Source organism: Mastigoproctus giganteus, chromosome 10, assembly GCF_048544385.1.
Source record: "Mastigoproctus giganteus isolate SK-2022 chromosome 10, ASM4854438v1, whole genome shotgun sequence".
NCBI lineage: Eukaryota > Metazoa > Arthropoda > Arachnida > Uropygi > Thelyphonidae > Mastigoproctus > Mastigoproctus giganteus.
The window spans coordinates 15039303-15055494 of NC_143584.1; the positions used below are offsets into that span (position 1 = coordinate 15039303).

Genomic DNA, 16192 nt, shown 5'->3' on the forward strand with positions numbered 1-16192 from the left:
TTGGTCCACTGGATATTGATGGTTCAATAGTTGAGGATCCTGCTCAGGTGGCTAACAATCTAAACGAGTATTTTGCATCTACATTCACGCATGAGGAGTTATTCAGGAAGGAGAATGATGTAGGTAAAGTAAACATTGGCAGTGAGCTGGATGATTTTGTAATAACTGAGAGGAAAGTGGAGGAGAGATTGTTGAGGATAAACATAAAAAAGGCACCTGGGGTGGATGGGATCTATCCAGTTATATTAAAGGAGGCAGCAAAGGAAGTATGCAAACCCCTAGCCATAATTATGAGAGCTTCTTTGGACTCAGGGGAGGTACCCATAGACTGGAGATGTGCAAATGTAACCCCAATTCACAAAGGAGGATCAAAGGCTGACACAAGTAATTATAGACCTGTTAGTTTAACTTCTGTTCCAGGTAAATTAATGGAGGTACTGGTTAAAGAAGCACTGCAGGATCATCTAGACAAGAATTCAGTTATAGCTCAGACGCAGCATGGTTTTGTTAAGGGCAGGTCTTGCCTGACCAATTTGATTGGATACTATGATGTAGTCACAAAAGAACTAGATGCAGGGAATAACTTTGATATTATATATTTGGATCTTAGAAAGGCTTTTGATACTGTTGCACATGGAAGACTGCTGCACAAATTGGAGCAGTGTGGCATTGGAGGCAAATTGCTGCTATGGATAAGGGGATGGTTGAGTGGCAGAAGACAGAGAGTGGTAATCAATGGACACTGCTCAACGTGGACTAATGTTATTAGTGGAGTTCCTCAAGGTTCAGTGTTGGGTCCGTTGTTGTTTTCGGTGTTTATGAATGATATTGATGATGGGATATCAAGTTTAATGTCCAAGTTTGCAGATGATACAAAGGTTGGCAGGGTCATTAAGGACAATACTGACGCTATGCTGCTGCAACAGGATCTGGAAAGGTTGAACAGATGGGCTGAGAGGTGGCAAATGAGGTTTAACATCGACAAATGTAAAGTGCTGCATATGGGAAACAGTAACCCCAGAGCAACGTATCAACTCTGCGGTACTACACTGACAGTGGTGGAGAATGAAAAGGACCTGGGGGTAATTGTGCAGGCAGATATGAAGTTCTCTGAGCAGTGCAGACGAGCTGCAAGAGTAGCTCATGGTGTCTTGTCAATGATATACAGGAATTTTTCTAGCAGGGATAAGGAGGTGATTATTCCCTTGTATAAGGCAATGGTAAGGCCACATCTTGAGTACTGTATACAGGTCTGGAGGCCTCATTTCAAGAAGGATGTAGAGCTGCTGGAACGGGTACAGTTTGTTTGTTTGTTTGTTATTTGGTTTTTAGGAGCATTAGCAACTAAGGCCATATTGCTCCGGGATATGCGGTGGTTATTCCCTGAATGACCTTTCCGCATCCTCCGTATTTGGTGGTGACGGGCTCGAACCCCGGTCTAATCAAGAAGCGTGTGTTACGCACTGCTGCTCCTTCCCACCTGGCTACGGAGGCGCCCGAACGGGTACAGAGAAGGGCAACAAGATTAGTAAATGGAACAAAGGGTTGCTCTTACGAAGAAAGGCTTAAGTTTTGCAAATTACAGAGTTTGGAGACTAGGCACCGGCGAGGTGATCTGATAGAGGTGTATAAGGCTTTGAATGGTTTGAGCATGCTCAATGCCAATGGGATTCTTCATCTTTCTCAGAATAATCACCTCAGAGGGCATAAATTCAAATTGAGGAAGGACGGATGTCGGATAGATGTGCGGAAATTTGCCTTTGGCCAGCGGGTGGTTGGTTGGTGGAACCGACTTCCATCACTTGTTGTTGAAGTTGATAGCCTAAACAAATTTAAAGCTCAACTGGACAGGTATTTCGAACGAACGGAGGGGTGAAATGGGAGTGGTTTTTTTTTTTTTTTTGGCTGATGCTGAATAAGCTTGCTTTCTTGCATCATATGCCTCTGCTAATGCTAATGCTAGTATTGAGCTTGCTCAAACCATTCAAAGCCTTATAGACCTCAATCAGATCACCTCATTGGTGAGGGGAACACCTTTGTTCCCCTCACCAATAATCACCTCCTTATCTCAGCTAGAAAAGTTCCTGTATATCACTGACAAGACTCCATGAGCTGCTCTGGCATCCTGTCTGCACTGCTCTAAAAATTTCATATCTGACTGCATAAGTACCCTCAGGTCTTTTTCATTCTCCACAACCCTGAGTGGAGTACCGCACATTTGGTACGTTACTCTGGGATTACTGCTACCCATATGCAGTACTTTGCATTTGTTAATGTTAAACTTCAGTCGCCACTTCTCAGCTCATCTGCCAAAATTTTCTAGATGCAATAGTATACAGTCATTACTGTCATTAACACTCTGCCAACCTTTGTATCATCTGCAAACTTGGACATTAAGCCTAATATACCTTCATCGATATCGTTGATAAATATAGAAAAAGGGAATGGGCTCAGTACCGAACCCTGGAGGACTCCACTAATGACATTAGTCCACGAAGAGTAGTGTCCATTAATTACCACTGTCTGTCTTCTCCCACTCAACCATCCTTTTATTCATAGCAACAACTTGCCCTTAATGCCATACTGCTCCAATTTGTACAGCAGTCTTTTATGCACAACAGTATCAAAAGCTTTCCTGAAATCCAAGTGTATGATATCAAAATTATTTTTTGCGTCCAGTTTCTTTGTGACCACATTGTAGTAGTATCCAATCAAATTGGTCAGGCAAGATTTTCTGTGTCTGAACTATAACTGCAGTCTTGTCTAGATGACCCTGCATTGCTTCTTTAACCTGTGACTCAAGTTATAGTAAAAGGAATCTTATTGTGTACCTGAACTGCTAAGCAGAAACATTCTTTCAGAAAATTCACCAGAGCAAAAACCTGAGTCAGATTGGTGTGACTTAAGCACTGAGAAAACAAAAATGAGAGTAGAAGTCTGTTATAGGCAAAATGATGAATGTAAATCTCTGAGGAAATTTTTAAGTTTCCAGATTGTTACTGGAAAATCAAAATCCTCACAGATCTTTGCTTGTGCTAACACTAGAAGGAAAGGGATGAAACACACTGCTCCCCTGAATATAAATGAAATAACTATTGATGATAATGTTCAGGTTGCTGACAAAATGAACAAATATCCTGCATGTACATTCACATGTGTATACCAAATTATATTAAAAGAAACAATAAAAGAGGAAAGAAAATCCATAGCCAACATTATAAGAATGTTCTTGGATCCTGGAGAGGTCCCTACATATTGGAGATGAGCAAATGTCTCTTATTTACAAAAGGAGATCAAAGGGTGAGAATACAGACCATAAGCTTGACTTCTGTTCCAGGGAAAATAATGGAGTCAGTAGTTAAAATAAGTAATGTAGCCTTGAGAAGATTTCAGTTATATGTCAATCACGTTTGACCAATTTGATTAGTTACTGTGAAGCAGTAACAAAAGTGTTGCAAAAAATAAATATGACATCACATATACTTGAATTTCAGTAAAGCTTTTGACACTCTTTACATGAGAAACTACTAAGAGTTTAACAGCAACCCCAAGAAAAGATGAAATTGATTCTTATGCTGCTTGTATTGAAACATGCAGCAGCCTGGAAAATGAGCCTTTAGCATTAGTAGAGGCACATGATGCAAGAAAGCAAGCTTACACAGCATAAGACAAAAAAAAAAAAAAATAGCATTTCACTGATCCATTCATTCCAAATGTTTGTCTAATTTTTTTAGCGCAAATTTGAGTAGGGTACAAATTTCTGCTGTATAAATTGCAAGGTGTGGCATTACAGACACATTTTGCTATGGATAAAGGGATAGTCAAGTGGGAGAAGACAGAGGGAGGTTATTAATGGGCACTGCTCTTCTTGAGCTAAAGTTATTAGTGGAGTCCTTTATGGTTCCTTAATGCTGAACTCTAAGGAGTTCAGCATTGATACTGATATTTATTAATGATACTGATGAAAGCATATCAAGCTTAATGTCCAAGTTTTCAGATGATAAACAGGCAGGATGATTAATAGCAGTAATCAAGGCATACTACTGCAACAAGACCTAGGGTGGAAATTGAGATTTAACATTGATAAATGCAATACTGTGTATGGGTAGCAGTAATGCCAGAATACAGACAATTTGATTCTTCTTCCTTCTAGAAGAAAAACAGCAAAGATAAAGAAGTCTTTGCTGGGTTTTTTTTTTTGCATATTTTGCCAAAAATTTCTCAAAATCTGCCTTCGGTTGCCTAACCTCCTTAGTGACTTAATTACAGACTAGTTTGTATCTATCACAGGCTTCTGTGAAGCCTGACAATTTATATGCACCCCCATGCATTTTTCTTCTTTGCCATGAGTCTCATTAGTTCATCTGACATCCATTTAAGTCTAAGCCATGAAAAGCCTAGTAGCTTTTACGATTACTTCCATGAAAGCTTCCCATTTAGAATTTGCTATTGGTAACATCATCAGTTGGTACCACTGCATAGAATTTAAAAACTGTCTGAGACCTCTATAGTCACCCTTACAAAAGCCAAAATCTTCTCTTTACCCTTGACAGTAGTTATGTCTTTAATTAAATTCCACATTAGTACACTGTGATTGCTGCACTGTAAAAGACCCACCCCATAGGTCTTTTACCTGCAGATTCTTAAGGCATGTAGAATCACTGCTGATAACAAGATCAAGAGTACTGCTTCCTCTTGTCGCCTCTCTAATATGCTGCTATAGAAAATAGTCATCCAATAAATTCACAAAAGTCTTGCTAGTGTGTATGAGTGACTAACCTGCAAATTCCAGTTAATATCTGGAAAGTTAAAATCCCCCATTATAAGACATTTTGATTTACCGGCCCACTCAATTTCCCTGTATAGTTGTTTGGTATACTCACCGCAGTGAGTATACCAATTCTGAAAATTGCAGCTTTTGGAGACCCTGTGAGGTGATCTACTAATTCAGGAGTATAAGGCCTTGAATGGACTGAGCAAGCTCAATGCTAATGGGATTCTTCCTCTTGCTCAGATTACTCACCTAACGGGACATAAATTCAAATTGAGGAAAGACAATTGTAGATTAGATGTGCGGAAATTCGTCTTTAGCCAGCAAGCGGTTGATAGTGGGAACAAACTTCCATTTGTTGTAGTGGAGGTCAGCAACTTAAATAAGTTCAAGGCAGAACTAGACAAACATTTGGAGTGAATGGAAGGGTGAAATGGGAAGCGTGTTTTTTTTTTTTTTTTGACTGATACTATATAAGCTTGGTTTCTTGAATCATATGCCCTACTAATGCTAAATGCTACATTCTACTCAAAAGAAAATAATAATTTATTGATTCTGAAATATCCTAATCAATGTATATATCAATATTATTATAGTGATGCAAAGCAATAAAAACTATTGTGAATAATAAAATTCTGATTATCAAAGCAGTTTTTCAAAATTATGATTTTCATTGTTTACTGTTATAAACATTTTTGAAGTGCTACCACTAATTTTAAGTTGTCCGCTAGTATTAAATATATATATATGTATATAGGGGCTAAGCATTAACTATAAGATAAAGTATTAAATCCTAGCTTAATTTAAATTTAAAAACAAAATATCAGCCACAGCAAAATACCTAGTTCAGCCCACAGCTAGAAGTATAAAGCTAAGAACACTGAGAATCTTTTAGATTAATCATAGAAAGCAGACTTTGTACTTTGAACATATACTTCATTCAATAAGAAACTGATAAAAAGAATAAGGAGTAAAAATGTCTGCATTACTCTACCAGTAATTTAAACTATTAAATTAGTATGAAAAAGGTTGTCATACTCTTAGACATTCAGTCAAGAAATTTTTTTTATTAAATTAGTAGTTTATTGTTAACTATAAAATAATTTATTTTAATGACAAAATAAAATATTCTCTGTATATATATATACACACACACACACATATATATATATATTTTACATGATCCCAAATGTGGAATGGGTAAATAAAGAAAGCTGAACAGAAATAAAAAGACTGGTTCAGTGAGTTTGGAGCCAAAATGTAGATATATTTCAGTTTATACAGTGTGGTCCATAAGTAAGGAAACTATTCTGAATAACTGCTGATGTAAATATGCATAAGTTATTTGAAAAAAAGTTTATAATTATTTTCTTATTGTTTCAGAATAATTTGATCATAGAAAAAGTACCATGAGCCTTATAATAAGGGAAAGTATTGAAATTGTCAAGTGGCATACTGATTCAAGACATTTTTTGACATAAATCACCCACAACAAAGACTGCAAAACAAATTATGAAGAAGTCAGGAACAATGTACAATCTATCAACCTTGCATCTGAAACTCGTAAGAGAGAGTATCAAAAGAAGTTTGAAAAAATCCTCATAGAAAGCAAAGTTCAGAACATAAAATACCTAAAATAAGCTTAAAACGAATCATGAATGACTTAAATACAAGGTTTCATCCAATTTTGCTATAAAGTTTGGATAAGGATGATTGAGATTGAAATTTCTTATATGGTTTTTGGCCATGAGTGTTACAAACCCAGATGAATTTGGGTTTGTAATACTCTTTTCCAAAGAATTTGGAAACATTTCTAAAGAATTTGCTGTTTGTTGTTCTGTACCCAAAAAACTAGTTTTATAAAGACCAAAAATGGCTTAAGTTTATGTATGCCCTTACATTCTGCTAGCATTAATTAAAAACCCCGGGGGCTCACATCTGGTGAGTATGGGCTTGGCAAACCCAGGGTCCTGAGCTGGATATCATCATTCTTCTCTTTCTTGGTGATGCCTTTCTACTTTTCTCTCTCTCTCTCTCTCTCACACACACACACACACACACACACAGGGGGGTAACTTGGAATTTTTTTTTTTTTTTGGCTGGTGCAGCATAAGCCTCAGGCTTCCTTGCACCCATATGGCTAATAATAATAATAATAATAATAAAATATATATATTTAAAATACTGTTATTTTATGTAACAGAACACATTTCCTTACTTATGGACTATCCTGTATATTTATTATTATTAATAACTATATGGTGCAGGGAAACCTAAAGCTTATGCTACACCAGCCAAAAAAAAAAAAAAAAAAATCTCAAGTTACCCTGAGTGAGTGAGAGAGAGTTGTTGTTATTTGGTTTTTAGGAGCATTAGCAACTAAGGCCACATTACTGAGGAGATATGCGGTGGTCATTCCCTGACCTTTCCGCATCCTCTGTATTTGGTGGCTCACGGGCTCGAACCCCGGTCTAATCAAGAAGCTGTGCTACGCACTGCTGCTCCTGCCCACCCTGGCTACGGAGGTGCCAATGAGAGAGAGAGAGAGAGTGAGAGAGTGTCAAAAGTAGAAGGGTTGTTGTTGTTTTGGTTTTTAGGAGCATTAGCAACTAAGGCCATACTGCTCCGGGATATGCGGTGGTCATTCCCTGACCTTTCCACACCTTCCGTATTTGGTGGCAACGGGCTCGAACCCCGGTCTAATCAAGAAGCATGTGATACGCACTACTGCTCCTTCCCACCTGGCTATGGAGGCACCCAAAATAGAAGGGAATCACACCAAGAAAGATGATGTCCAGCTCAGGACTCTGGGTATGCCAAGCCCATACTCACCAGATGTGAGCCCCTATGCAACCAGGTGTTTCATCGTTTTTATTACAACGGAGCACACACAGACAATGGGTTTATGCATACTTCTGTGCCAGCACAGAGAGGGGGAGATGGTGTAAGTTCATGTGATATCATTAAAAAAGAACCTTGGTCACGGAAATATTTGATAACAATCGGGGACAGTCCCAGGTAGGAGATAAAGCAACCCTCCTCCATGATTAAAATAACATGGATTTTTTTTTTTTTTTTTTTTTTTACTGTTACATTATGATTAAAGCACAAAGATTGCAATTCCCTGTGCAATTCCCCGGGAATTGCACAGGGAATTGTGCACAGATCAGGAATTCCCCGGGAATTCCTGATCTGTGCACAAATGAGAATCCAGCCTGTATTTCCCCTTTAAGTATAGTAGCACAGGGACCACGGCAAACCTTACCTTAATGTTAATCAGACGATGGAATGGAGCAGTTACAGATACCAATTCACAATCAATCTTAAAATTTCTGCCACAGCTGAAATCTTCACACCTCGATTTTTACACTTTCAGTCGGATTTTACTCAAAGAATAAGTAATAAAATCTAATTGCAAGTGTGACCAATAGTGTTCCCCCCCACCACATTGATATATGCGTGGTTTTCAACAGGGGTGCCACGTAATTTGGGCTTAAATTACTATATAATATATATAATATATATATATATATATATATATATATATACACACACACACACAGAATGAGATCAAACAGGCAGAAAATTGAGTAGGGTTGCCGCAATATAAAATAAATTACTTAGAGGTGCCGCTATTAAAAAAAAGGTTGAAAACCACTGATATATGCTTTTGTGTGGGTGTATATGGCTTAATATATACAAAAGCCATAAACTGCGGGTCAGTTTATGGCTTTTTTAATATCTTATTTATAGTATGTGGATGGTGACAGGGAGACCATTATTAGATAAAAAAAAATGCAATTCAATTTCTTCACGAATAAATCTCACTTTGCTGCATTTTCAAACTTAGGAACATGATATGATAGCATACATATGAAAATATATATGTATTTCCCCTCTAAATAAAGAATAAAAATAATTACGGCGAGATTATATATAAGTACAAATACTTTTACCGTAAAAATGATTTTCGCATTACATAAATATTAAAAGCATCCCTATGGCATTAGTCAATATAACTCACAACTTCCTCTTTCTGAAGATAATTCTTTACAACAAAAACATCGATTTTTTTGCGCAATTTTTTAAAAAATATTTATATAGATTATATATATTTTTTCATTTAATTAATTTAATAGTTATACCATTAATAATTAATAATCAAGTTTGGTCTCGCCAAAAAAATTCGCTTGAATGATTGTAATAAAAATAATAAATTGTAGTTATGTGTTATAATAATGGAAAGAGGGAATTAACGAAGAACGTCGAAATAAATTCCTCTCGGGGTTATTTTAACGTTTAATTTTCACCATTTTATTTAAAGAAGACTAAAATATTATAAGAAATACTATTACTAGATCCATGCTTATCTGTCCAATACTGAAGGATGGCAATTGTACACGTCTGACCGACTATTCCACTTCATGCTACCGATCTTCATCGTCCTTCCTTTAGAGAAGGTGGACATAACTGTTCCAAGTCGAATGAGAGTTCTACACGTCTGGCAGCCTGTTCAGCATCGTGCTACAAATGTTCATTGGGGTTCAGGTCAGGGACAATAAGGAATGACTGTAGGAAGGGAAATCTTCAGAGTCTTCATACAACCATTAGTGTTTGGCCTGATGGCACTACGATCATCCTTCTGAAAGATGATATTACCATCAGGAAGCAGCAGAAACATTCAAGTGTGTGCATGGTCAACAATGATGGTGCGATAGATTTCTGCGGTCAAACACGTACTTTAGGAACTAAGGTATCATAGCTAAATATTTCCCAGACCAGACCATCGCCTTCAGTACTCTGCACTGGCTACTCTTTTCATGTGTAGACCGTCGTCTCTTGTTGTTGTTGCCACACACGTACCCTTCATCAGTTTGATACAAAAAGGAAACACCATTTGTCCGACCGACAACGACATATTAGTAGAGGCATTTGATGCAAGAAAGCAAGCTTATGCAGCATCAGCCAAAAAAAAAAAAAAAAAAAAAAAAACCCACTTCCACTTCACCCCTCTGTTCGTTCAAAATACCTGTCCAGCTGAGCCTTAAACTTATTTAGGCTATCAACCTCCACCACAAGGGATGGAAGTCTGTTCCGCCAACCAACCACCCGCTGGCTAAAGGCAAATTTCCGCACGTCTATCCTACATCTGTCTTTCCTCAATTTGAATTTATGCCCTCTCAGGTGATTTTTCTGAGCTAGAGGAAGAATCCCATCAGCATTGAGCATGCTTAAACCATTCAAGGCTTTATACACCTCTATCAGATCACCTCGCTGGTGCCTAGTCTCCAGACACTGCAATTTGCAAAACTTAAGCCTTTCTTCGTAAGAACACCCCTTTGTTCCATTCACTAATCTTGTTGCCCTTCTCTGTACTCGTTCCAGCAGCTCTACATCCTTCTTGAAATGAGGCCTCCAGACCTGTATACAGTACTCTAGGTGTGGCCTGACCATCGCCTTATACAATGGAATAATCACCTCCTTATCCCTGCTGGAAAAATTCCTGTATATCATTGACAATACTCCATGAGCTACTCTTGCAGCCCGTCTGCACTGCTCAGAGAACTTCATATCTGCCTGCACAACCACCCCCAAGTCCCTTTCATTCTCTACCACTGTATATGCGTCATCTAATCGCAGTGTTCCTGGCACTGGACAAAGTGCAAAGTGTGTTAGCTGTCTGACGGCACGAGGGGTTCCCCCCCCATCTCCGCGTTGTATACTCTGTTTATGCATCACAGTACTCTGTGGAGGCCAGAGATTTAAGAGTGTGTGTGTGTGTGTAGTGGAATGTCATGTAGTGTTATGTTGTTATCATTATTATTATTATTATTATTATTATGGTGCAAGGAAACCTGAGGCTTATGCTGCACCGGCCAAAAAAAAAAAAAAAAAAAAATTCCCTATTACCCTGAGAGAAGGCGAGAGAGAGAGAGAGAGAGAGAGAGAGAGAGAGAGAGACGTAGAAAGGAATCACCAAGAAGGAGAAGAATGGTGATATCCAGCTCAGGACCCTGGGTGTGCCAAGCCCATACTCACCAGATGTGAGCCCCTGGGGGTATCTCTGAATTTTGCTGAGTATAGTGGCTAGCAATTCTCATGTGTAGGAGTGTTTCGAACAGTTTGCTCACCGTGGACAGTAGTGCAATTGGCCTATAGGAGTCCGGTATATCTGTTTTCTTGATTGGATTTTTTATAATCAGCCTGAAGTTTGCAGTTTTCCAGCTAGTTGGAAATTTTCCTGCCACGAGGCAGCAGTTGAATAGTTGGAGTGGGAGGTTTGGGGGTATTTCTACTACTTTCTTGATAATCTCTGGCTCCAGCAAATCTGGGCCAGGACATTTTTTGTTTCTCAATTGCGCAGTTGCAGCTTGAAGTTTATTCCATTGTAAATTGTGGTTCCATCTTCTGCATAGTTTATGCATCGTTTGCCTGACAGATGATCTGTTGATCAGGTATCAGCATGCTCGGCGGTTCCCGTAGAATTGTATTCAGTATGTTAGTTGTTGAGTCCTTCCAGGTTGTTGTTATAGTAACTTGTGGCGTCTTGGTTGCCGTTTGAACCTCTCCCCTGGGGAATTGGTTAGTAGTTATTTTATAACCCACTCCCCAGGGGTCTGTGTTCCCAGTCGTGGAGACTAGCTGTTCCCAAGATGCCCTCTTGTTTTTTATTTTTATTTTTTATTCTGTCATTGTATTTGTTCCTGGCTTCCCTATAGCGCTGGTGCAGATGCTCCACCTTCGCAGCCAGCCATGATCTACTCACCCGCTGGAACTTTTTCCTTTTGCTTGGACTTCTCTCCTCAATCCCTGGAGCTCCGGAGTCAACCAGGGCTTCGCACCCGACGTCGGGGTCTTTCTTCTCATCGCTGCCTCTGCCGCTGTTGTAATTATTTGTGTTATTTTTCTTTGTAGGATATCTGGGTTTCTCTTCCAGTCAGGTTTATCGTCCCTCAGTTCATTTGCTATAGCTATAATTTGCTCCTGGAATAGCTGCTAATTTGCTTTTTCTATTGAAAATCTGTTCATCTTCAGCCTGATGGTAGGTCTCCTCGTCATGGTTCTGTCAATTTGGTGTGCTATGGTGCGATGATCAGGATGTCGTCCAGGCGCTTTGGACTTCCCAGTTTGAGACATTCTCTGTTATGTTCCTTATAGTTAATGTGATGTCGATTGTAGCTTCCCATAACGTATTTCAAGGGTTGGTTCTGTACTGTGTAGGTAGAGTTTGATAAGTTTGATAAATAGTTTTCCAGTTACTGGCCGTTTGAGGTGCCTTGCCGGTCTTAGGTTGTCCTGTGCTGTGCTGTGCCAGGCTGGCGAGCGGAAGTTAACATCCGCTCCCACTATTATCTTTTGTCTTGGACAAAAGATAATAGTGGGAGCGGATGTTAACTTCCGCTCGGACAGCCTGGAGGTATCTTATAGATTGTTGGATGTCCTCCCCTGGCCTACAGTAGAGAGCGATCAGGTAGAGATTGCCGATGGAGGTGACAATATGGGCACACGCTGCCCAGATAGTACATAATTGTGGAATACGGGTCGCAGTAATCTCTGGATTGCAGATAGCAACAGCTGCCCAGGGTGTACCTTCATCAGTGTAGATCACATTGTAGGACAGGGGGTTCCCCTTATTTGTTTCATATGTGCATATGGTCCTTGAAGCAGGATTACGTCCGTGTTTTCCTGGTCCGCCTTTATGGCGACCTGCCCAGCCACTGCTTTGGCTCTCTGCGTTTAGCTGATATCTTTTGAGCACTCCGTAGTTGTGTTGTTTAAACCTCGTTCCCATAATTGATTCGAAGTTGGTATGTGCTTTTTGGCATTTAAGTAGGTAGGACACGTCATCTCTCATAGATGACATGTCTTACCTACGTGTCCTCTCTCATAAACTCATGGCCCTACTCGGAGCAGTGGCCGCATCCCGATGTGGTCGGTGTACATGTATGGGAAGTGTGGCCGAACTTACAACATTTAAAACATTGTGGAACGGCCACTGGACAAGATGTTGGTAGCTGCAATGTGCAATCTAGCCAGTTGTTTTTTCCCTCGTGTTTCACTATTGATTTATCCTCATGCAAGTGGGTAGAAAAGAATCCATTTGGTGATGGAAACATTTCCAATCTCATTGAAATTCCATATATCACTGCTTCTACCCATCATATGTAACACTATGTGCCAATTCGTGGGAGGGCACATATCCACAATGACTGTTACTACTACTACTACTACTACTAATAATAATAATAATAATAATAACAATAATAATAATAAGCCACTTTAAGCCTGGAAAGAATCATGAGATTGAAAGCATCCTATTTATACCGGTCATGAATGATCTTATTTAAGATGTGCATCACAATTAGTTGTCTTCTTTAATATGTGCAGTATCAAAGCTTGATAAAAGCCTTTGATACTAATGCGCATAAGAGACTGCTGTACAAACTGGTGCAGTGTGATATTATGGGAAAGTTACTGCTTTAAATAAACAGATGATTCAGTAGGAGAAGACAGAGAGTGGTCATCAAAGGGCACTGTTCTTCGTGGACTAATGTGATTAACGTACCGACTGTGTGGTACGTTATTGTGCAGTTTACTGCAGTCAGTTCTCTGAGTAATGTAAACAGGTGTCGGGGCAGCTCATGCAGTTTGGTCAATGATATACATGAATTTTGCTAGCTAGCAGGGAGGTGATTATCCCATCGTATAAGGCAATGGTTACACCACATCTTGAATACTACATACTGTAAATCTCTGGAGGTTTCATGTTTGGAAAGATGTTAATCTGCTGGTGCGCAGAGAACACAACAAGATTAGTGAGGGGAACGAAGGGAGGTCTTACCAATAAAGGCTTCAATTTTGCAAACTGCAGCGTCTGGGAACTACGCACCTGTGAAGTGTTCTGACTGAGATGTTTAAGGCTTTGAATGAATTGAGTAAGCTCAGCGCTGATGGCATCCTTCCTCTTTCTCAAATTACACATGTCAGGGAGGCATGAACTGAAAAAGGATAGTTGCAGGAGAGATATGCCGAAGTTTGCCTTCAGCTAGTGGATGGTTGATTGTTGGAACAAGGTTCCATCTGTTGTGTAAGTGGGCTGTTTGAATAAATTCAAGGATGGGCTAGAGGGGATGACCAGGTGATGGAAGAATTTTCTTGGCTAATGCTTTATAAGCTTGCTTTCTTGCATTATTTGTTACTGCTAATACAAATATGAAGAGTTATTTTGTATGGCGTTACCTAAACGCAAATATAACGCCGCCGATATGAACAGAGACTGACAATGGGAATCGACGGGTGTACATTCCCATTATGAAGCAACATGGCTTTCAAATTTTATTTGATCAATGAAAAGACGCCACTGTTCCGGACTGTGACTAATACTTTTGCAAGTTTTAACCTGTTTAAAATTCTATAACAGTTAAAAACTTGCAAAAGTTGTCTTTTCTCTCTATATGGAATCCTTGCAGCTGGAATCCAGTAGATTTATATGAGATGTTTTGAGCTCTTCATTGGATAAGCTTCTAAGGAGTAATCCCAGTTATCATGTTCACCAGATTCATTATCGAATTCCGAAGATTTTTCTCTGAAAGGCGGACTGGGAATTAGCAGGTCTTCAATGTGTGGCACCAGAGCAATATAGGATGGTAATTATGGGATGAAGGATGCTACAGGTTTTTTATCCGCGAAATTATTAAAATTTAATATATCCACTATGCAAAACTAACAATGGTTGTGATGCTTTGTGCAATACAAGGGGCGGTAAAAAAAAGTTTGAGAACAGTGTATATGAAATGTATTCATACATTTTGTATATCCCACTACACTGTCTTATGCAGTTTCTAAAATTTAATTTTTTTTGTTGGTAGGTGGAAATGACTGGAAACCAAGCATACAGAACATCGTTCAGTAATGAAATTTTTTTACCAGAAGGCCTCGATGAAAAATAAATCCAAAAAATAAAAAAGACTAGCGTGTTCAGAGAAATATTGCTCATTTAGGCTACTGTTGCAAGATTGTTGGCAGAGTTGAAAAAAGGACGGGAGTTTATTATTATTATTGCTCTCATATTATTTTCTCCCTGATTGGGGGATTCTACTCTATGATGGGTACTGCTACCAAGTACACAGGGTGGTTGTAATGTCTGGTGTTACTGTCGGTCGAGGAAATCTCTGACTATCCTACAGGCGTTCAGGATTGCGACTTTCTGGAGTTCCTTGTAGGTGTTCTCTGGGAGACCTATTGCTACTAGGCTGCTATGTGATCTTTGGTACCATACGGGTGGTTGATACGATGATTGGGATGGTTTATACTTCCATATGCCACATGTCCTTGATCTCATGTCTCAGGTTCGTGTACTTTCTAATTTTTTTCCTCGTGGGTTTTCTGGACATTGCTATGTCAATCAGGTAGGTAACCTTTTCCTTTTTGTCCACAAGGGTTATGTCCGGTCTGTTGTGCGGGATGGTCTTATCCGTTATTATGGCGCGGTCCCAGTACAGTTGTGGGTTTGGATCTCTAGTATGGTACACTTTCTTTGGTCAACTGGTATTTCCTCGCTAGCTTCTGATGTATTATCCTAGCTATCTGGTCGTGTCTATGAGTGTACTCAATCTGGGTGATCACCTTGCACCCCACAGTGATATGTTGGATCGTTTCTGAGGCCAGGTGGCATCGTCATGTGTCTTCTGATATTCCGGGCTCCTTTGCCATGTATTTTCTATAGTTTCTGGTGTTGATTACCTGGTCTTGAATGGGCAGCATGAATCCTTCAGTCTCGGGGAAGAGCGTCCCGAGACTGGAGGATTATTATTATTAGCCATATGGTGCAAGGAAGCCTGAGGCTTATGCTGCGCCAGCCAAAAAAAAAAAAAAAATTCTGAATTATAATCCCCAAGAGAGAGAGAGAAAACAAGAGTCAGAAGTAGAAGGGAATCACGAAGAATGATGATATCCAGCTCAGGACCCTGGGTGTGCCAAGCCCATACCCACCAGATGTGAGCCCCCGGGGTTGAGGGTGATCCGAGTTCTGGTCGGCCTTCTGAAGTAATCAGTTCTGAAAATATTGTCATCATTGAAAAAAAAATATATATATAAAATAGAAGAATTAAAGTGTCTGAATTTGAAAAAGTATATACATCTCCCTTGGGAGCATTTTAATAATAATACACGACCAATTGGAAATGTCTAAAATTTGTGCAAGATGGGTTCCCAGAAAAATCTTTCTATTCATGACAAACATCAAAGGGTGGAGTCATACAAAGAGAAATTAAGACAAATTCATGCTAATCCAGATAATTTTATCCTTTTTGGTGACTGGTCATAAAACTTGACTATATTTTCGTGGTCCTGAATTCAAATTAGAAAGCATACAGAGGAAGCACAAAAGATCGCCAACCACGAAAAAGTTTCGAATCCAAT

The 16192-nt window shown here is 39.3% G+C and overlaps 1 protein-coding gene across 2 annotated transcripts in view; it reads right to left on the minus strand.

Annotated features, from left to right (window-relative positions):
* Positions 1-9243, minus strand: part of LOC150078781 (beta-alanyl-dopamine/carcinine hydrolase-like) — a 51903-nt gene extending 42660 nt beyond the window's left edge. The window contains exon 1 of one of the 2 annotated variants that reach the window (XM_090383345.1): positions 9127-9243. The gene's annotated coding sequence lies outside the window, so the exon portion shown is untranslated. Of the gene's footprint in view, positions 1-8727; positions 8799-9126 lie in introns of those variants that run through there. The other variant, XM_090383346.1, reaches the window with a different exon arrangement.
* Positions 9244-16192: the final 6949 nt, after the last annotated feature.